Source organism: Trachemys scripta, chromosome 16, assembly GCF_013100865.1.
Source record: "Trachemys scripta elegans isolate TJP31775 chromosome 16, CAS_Tse_1.0, whole genome shotgun sequence".
In the NCBI taxonomy this organism is placed as follows: domain Eukaryota; kingdom Metazoa; phylum Chordata; order Testudines; family Emydidae; genus Trachemys; species Trachemys scripta.
Window position 1 is genome coordinate 13,493,491 of NC_048313.1, and position 6,495 is coordinate 13,499,985.

The 6,495-nt window shown below is 62.1% G+C and overlaps 1 non-coding gene across 1 annotated transcript; it reads left to right on the forward strand.

The window, feature by feature from the left end:
* Positions 1 to 162: 162 nt before the first annotated feature.
* Positions 163 to 244, forward strand: TRNAS-CGA. The gene has a single exon. It is a non-coding gene; the product is annotated as a tRNA-Ser (tRNA).
* Positions 245 to 6,495: the final 6,251 nt, after the last annotated feature.

Here is a 6,495-nt window from a genome sequence, read left to right on the forward strand (position 1 = left end):
GGGGCCCGGGGGGGGCAGAGGGGCCCGGGGGGGAATCCCGGGGTGCATGGGGGGGCTGTGTGGTCCGGGGGGGGAATCCCGGGGGTGTTGGGGGGCGGGCACAGCCGCTCCCCCCGCCGGCCCGGCCTGTCTAGGCGGCGCTCGGCGCAGCCCCGGCCGGGTGTCACGGTGGCCGAGTGGTTAAGGCGTTGGACTCGAAATCCAATGGGGTTTCCCCGCACAGGTTCGAATCCTGTTCGTGACGGCGCCGCGCTTTTGTGGGCGGGGGGGCCTGAGCGTTCACCCCCCTTTTAATAAACCCCCTTTCCAGCGGGGAGGGGGCCGGGAGCGACAGCTGCGCCCGAACACACCGGCAGCGCCGCAAATGGCGGGTGGGGGGGAGCTGTCTGCATTTACTAGGAGATCGGAGGGCTGGAAACCTGGGGGGGCACATGTACACGGGGGGGGGGGGGGGGGGGGGGGGGGGCACATCTGGAACAGGGGATCCCAGAGCTGGGGGGGGGGGCGGCGAGCTGGGTGGGGGGCACATCTGGATTCAGGGGCACATCTGGATGGGGGGTCCCAGAGGAGGGCAGGGATACATCTGGATGTGTAGGGGTGAGGTGATCTGGGGTTGCAGAACTGGTCCTGGGGGGTGCACAGCTGTACTATTTGCTGGGGTGGGGGACACATGCCGTTTTTTGAGGGGGGGGGCAGTTGCAGAACTGGCTCGGGGGGGGGGCATATCTTGATTTGCTGAGTGTAATGCAGGGGGGCGGGAGATCTCTGAATGTGGGGGGGGTGCTAGAATGCTGTATATGCTTTGCGGAGGGGGCAGGGGCTGGCAGAGTGTGGGGTTCCCCTGCAGTGGGGAAGCAATCCCCTCTTTGCGGGGGGGGAGCAATCCCCCAGAGCAGCTCGGTTCTCGTGCCTGTTACTAACGGTGGGGGGGGGCTCTGTTCTCCAGTCTCAGCGCATGGCAGAGCCGGGGCTGCCCCCCGCCAAACGGGAGCAGGGCCCATTGCAGCTTGTGCCGAGCCCACCCTGACCAAACCCAGAACAGCTTCAGCCCCGGGTCTAAAGCGACCATCTCGCTTTGCTCCTTGCTCCAGCCCCTGCTTGCAGGCGGCACCGCTGGCAGGAGATAAACCAGGCCGGCGGGTTTCATTGGCACAAATAAAATCCCTTCCTCACCCCCCCAACAAACTCATCTCGTGAAAATGACGAGGGGCTGCAAAGGGAGGCCAGGACGCCCTGCCAGCGGCCCACTTCCGCTCCTTTTGAAGCCTGTGCGTAAGGACTGGGCTGGCTCGGTGGCTCTGAACTTTGCACTTCACGCTGGCGCGAGCGATGGTTCGTTTTGGCTGACTCTGATCAGCGTCACCCCTTTCCTGGCCCCACGGCAGGGCCAAGCAGCGTCGCGAAGGAATTCACAAGAAAAGCCCCCCCAGCTTGCTGGCAGGAGGAGAAGCATTCGAGATCGGCTGTGGCCTATGTTTTAGGTCCATCCTGGGCCCGAGTGGGTCAAGTCATTTTCTGACCTGACCCCAAACCTGCGTTGCCCGCAGGAGGGGGCACGCAGCCCCATGGCCAGGAACGGGAGAGCCCGGCCGACCTGAGCCGGTGGTTTTCCCAGGCCTGACACTGGTCAGTGGGTCCCGGCGGGTCACAGGGCTTTGGGGAAGGATCCAGTGGGGGCAATGCTACTTAATGGGTTTGTGGATTGCTGCCTGGGGCCTTTCCCCGGCCTGGGGGCTGGTTTCGATCTAGCCCAGAGTCATCTCCCTCCCCCGTTCTGGGGTCTGTGCCATCTTCCACGGCTAGGCCGTTCTGGAAGTGCAGCGGGGCAGCAAACCTCAGCTAATGGCAAGAAATCTTGGTTCTCCCCCGGCTGGTTCCAGCCATTATCGTTTGGCCTGTGCTTAGAGCCTGGGCCGTCGTTCTGTTGTGTTTGTCCAGCGCCTAGCGCCGGGGTCCTGGTCCGTGACAGGGACTCCCAGGTGCTACTGAAACACAAATCATTAAGTGTCTTTCAGCAGTGGGCAGGAGCCCACCACGCCGCCGGCCCCGTGCCGTGCCGACACAGAACACAAAGACAACAACTGGGAAGAAATGGTCCCATTCTAGCCTCGCTGGCAGCCAGAAACATGAACCTGGAGCTCCCGCAGCCCCATCCTGGCCTTTAGCTCAGTCACCAGCCTGTCCTCCCAGAGCGTGGGGGTTCTGGAACGGGAGTCGAGTCTGAACTGGCTGGGCACGGGAGGAGCCACCCGACGCACACCCCCAAAGCGGCCTCCTTCCGGTCCCGTTTAAAACCCGCTTTGCCAGGATGCCTAGGAAACCTTGACCCTGGGCAGGCATCTGCTGGGCCCTCGCCCAGCGGTTCCCTGTGCTGCCCTGACTGTCTGCGTCCAGCCGACGGCACTTGTCTGATGCTTAGCTCGTTAGCCCGGTTTTTGTGCAGCACCTGGCACAGCGGGGTCTGGGTCCCTAACGAGGCCTGTAGTCATGCCCAGGACAGGTTTAGCTTTCCCCTCGCCATGGCTGATCCAGCACTTAAACTCCCGCTGAATTTTAAGCACATGCGTAGTCCCATTCTCTAGTGCCACCCAGACCCGCCTCCTGTCTCCAGCCACGGCCAGCACCAGATACCAGGGGAAGAGGCAGAAAAAAATCCTCCCAGGCGCAGACATAGGGGAACGCTGGTCTGCTCTGAACCCCTACCGGAGATTGGCTGAAATCCTGAAGCATGAATTGGGCAAACCTCCCTCCACCCGCGGAGATGCTGAGGTTAGTGGGCCTTTCCCCTGCAGCCGAGATCTTGCGCCTGCTGCGGGGGGCCTTGCGGGTAGAGCCCTGGCTTCACTGCCAAGCTCGAGCAAAGACGCCCGTGGAGCTAGCTGCTTATAGCCAGTTTCCCAAGTGCTCGGACCCGCAGCCGGGGGCCGCCTTTCAGCTCTGGCACCCAGCACCTGGACTCGTGGGAAGGTCTGGCCCTTCATCGCTCCAGGGATCAGCTTCCCCATCAGTAAAATGTGAGTAATTCACTCTCCCTGCTCCCTATCCCCCACTCTGGCCTGTCTGCCGCAGCGTGAGCTCGCCAGGCCAGGCCAGGCCGGGCCCCTTCCTATGTGGACGTGGGGCGCCTGGCCCAACGGGGCCGATTGCGGGCGGGACTGAAAAAGGAGGACGCAGCAGGGCTGCGCGCTCTGGCCTGAGCCTGCCACAGCGCGTGGGCATGAGAAGGCGCCCGGGAGACCCGTGGGGTATTTAAATCCTGTCCCAGGCCAATGAGATGAAACCAGCCGGGCACGTGGCTCCTGGGCGTGGAGCAGGGCACCCGCTGCCCGACGTCGCCGCCTCATTCACAGCTGTCCAGCTCGGGCTGGCCATGCGTCACCGGGCCCCACAGCAAACTGGGGGCGGCGGCCTGGCAGCAGAGGGCCCCCTAAGGCAGCCCAACGGGGCAAGGGGCCAGTTGCACTTGGCTGGGGGGTGGGATGTTGGGTGGAGCAGCTGCTCTGCCTCACTCATTGACTGGGGCTTCTAGACGCTACCAGGAGCTGCCCCGGAGCCCAGTGTGCCAGGCGCTGTACAGCCCAGAACATGGACCCCGCCCCTGCCCCCCCAAGAGCCGCCCCGCAGCCCAGCGTGCCAGGCGCTGTACAGCCCAGAACACGGACCCCGCCCCTGCCCCCCCAAGAGCTGACAAACCCCCACTTTGGATTCTCCACCCAACCGAGTTCAAGCAGCATTTGGGGGGAGGTTAAATGACACGATTGCAGGGTGGGGATCCCGGCGGCCATAGGGGCTTGACTCTCCGCCCAGTCGCCGTGACCTGGTCCCCGGGCCCACAGCTCTGACCCAGTTCAGTGTCACAGGCTGCAGGCCCGCGCCTCACCCCACCGTGCCCCTCACCGCCGCCCCGCCTGCCCCTCGAGCCCAGGGAGAATCTCCGGGGAGCAGCAGAGGGTCACAGGGTTTATTCCCCCCAGGAGGGGGCAGCGGAAGACATCAGCCAAGGGTCTGGGCTGGCAGTTGGTGGGGGAAAACCTTCCCGGCTTGGAGGCTGTGGTCTGAGCACAGACCCCTCGCTGCCTGCCTGTGCTGGTGGGGTTCAGGGCTGGGGGGGCAGCTCCCTGCCCTGCCCTGCCCACTTCTAAGAGCTCTCAGCAGCCCCTGAAGTCGGGCACCCAACCTGCCCCATGGCTCCTAGCACAAGCTTCACCGGATTGTCCCCTCCCCGCCCCCCGGACAAATTCAAACCGAGGGAAATAAAGCCAAGTCCGAGCTAGGCGCAAGTTGGTGCCAGCGTCGTTCCTGCGTAGCCCAGCATTGGAGCCAGCCCGTGTCTGGTTCGGCCTCACACCTCTGAGCCTCCGAGGATTTCCCTGCTTGGGCTGAGAGATGTGGCTCCTCCCGGAGGGTTGGTGGCCTGCTGGGGCCAGGTGAGCTGACAGTCGGGTGGGCACCGCAGCAGCACGGGCAAGCTCCAGGAAGGGATCGGGGCCCCCAGTGCTTAATTTGTAATGAAAGAGCAGGCAGGGTTCAAGGATGATTTTTTACATCCATAACTGATACAGCACATCCAGAGGGGCCGGGGCTCCGAGCTGCCGGGCCCAGAGGGGCCGGGGCTCCGAGCTGCCGGGTCCAGAGGGGCCGGGGCTATGAACTGCTGGGCCCGGAGGGGCTAGGGCACAAATTAAGCACTGCCCCCACCCCCCATAACAAAGCCAGGCCCTACACCCAGGAGCCAACAGCCTGGGATGAGACAAGAGGTGGATTCAGCCATGGGGCACGTGGCAATTAGCACTCCCTGCCCCCCAGCCCCATGAGCAGACAGCAAAGGGGGGGTGGGATGGGGGTACAAGCTGCTGGTGCATGTCTCCACCCCCCAAACAGCATCACAACAGTGGCTAGAAGCCCCAACAGCCATCAGAGGTGCAAGGTGCTGTACCTACCCCTGAGCACGCCCTTGCCGCAGGCCGCTTGCCAGACACAGCAACCAGGCCCCAGGGTGGGAGGGGAAACAGAGGCACAGAGAGCATCAGCAAGGTGCCCAGGGTCACAGAGCAGCAGCAGAGCCCGGTCTCTTGAAGCTAGATTCGGCCTCGCCTTTCTTCTGGAGCTAGCAGATGGGAAGGAAACGCACCCCCTGCCCCTGCTCGCCGGGGCACCCTGCCAGGCCCCGGTCGATCATTAGCAGAGATCAAAACGGGGAGAAGGTGGACGCCCACGAGCGGTGCAAGAAGGGGGAGCCATGGGGGACGCTAGTTCCCCTTGTAACCATAAAATGCCAGCAGCTCTCCCCGGAAGGCACATGGTGACCTGCTGGCCTGGCTGGCGGTCAATTACACCCAGGCAGGACGCGTGGAGGCCAGGCTGTGCGTGCATCACGGCGACTGCGGGTAGATTTGGATTGGTAAGAGCGGGTCCGTCAGTTTCCGAGCACACAAAACCCCTAAACCAATTCACACAGCAGCAAAGCGAGGAACCCGCTGCTTGAGAAGGTAGCTGGGTGATTTCCAGGGGGGTTTAGGTGTGATATTCCGAAGCTTTTTGAACCTCCTTCAATCATTAAGTCCTGACCTCTCCCTGCTGTCAGTTCCCAGCAAATTCCAACATCTTGGACACAGATTCGGTCATAGAACGGCCCTGGGAAGGAACCAGGTTCCCACAGGCTGCATCACCCATGAAAGAGGATAGACAGGGGGTGAAGGGAGTTTGTATTTGACCCCCCCCATCTTTTTGGGGTGGGAAGCCTGTAAGGGCTCCTGATTTGCGGAGAGGTTGTGTTAAACACGCCGGCTGTTTGCCCCCGAGCCCCTGCAGCCGCGGGGAGCCACCTGCAAGGGAGGGGGGAACAAGTTTTATTCAGACTATTTCAAAATGCTGCTTTTGCCAACACCTGTTGGACTCAGAAACCCGTCAAACACTTGGAGAAAGGGGAGGGGGGGCTGGTCAAAGATTCCCCCCTCCCTCCAGAAAAGGGCTCCCAAATCCACATCCAGCAAACCATTCATCAGAGCCAGGCCCTCAGCCTTCCTGATCCTTGAGGTTTAAGAATAAGTGGGAGAACTCACACCCAGGCTTTCCTGAAGTATAAGCAAAAGGTCCAGTCCCAGCTCGCCATGCCCCCGTCCCCTCCTCCCCCACTCTAGGACACTCCTGCTGCTAACTTTGCAATGGCTGGAGCAGCGTAGCCTCCAACCCAACCCGGAGAAGGGCTGGCAGCCAGGGGCTCCTGCCAGATTTTTCCTCCCCACTGTCAAACACTTTCACTGCCTGCAAGAATGAGGGCATTTAAAGTATCCTTACTAGCCTCTGAATTAGCACTGCTGGGCTGATCGGGGGCAATTCCACCTCAGAGCCATCGTTTCAGGCTCTCTGCAAACCCAGGCGGCGACTGGCGGCACTTCCAGTCACCGGCTCAAAGTTCTCTTGGCAAACATCTAGGGACTTTAAAAAAAATAAAAATAAAAAAATTGGGCAGGGTGAACTGAGCCCCCCCTCCCC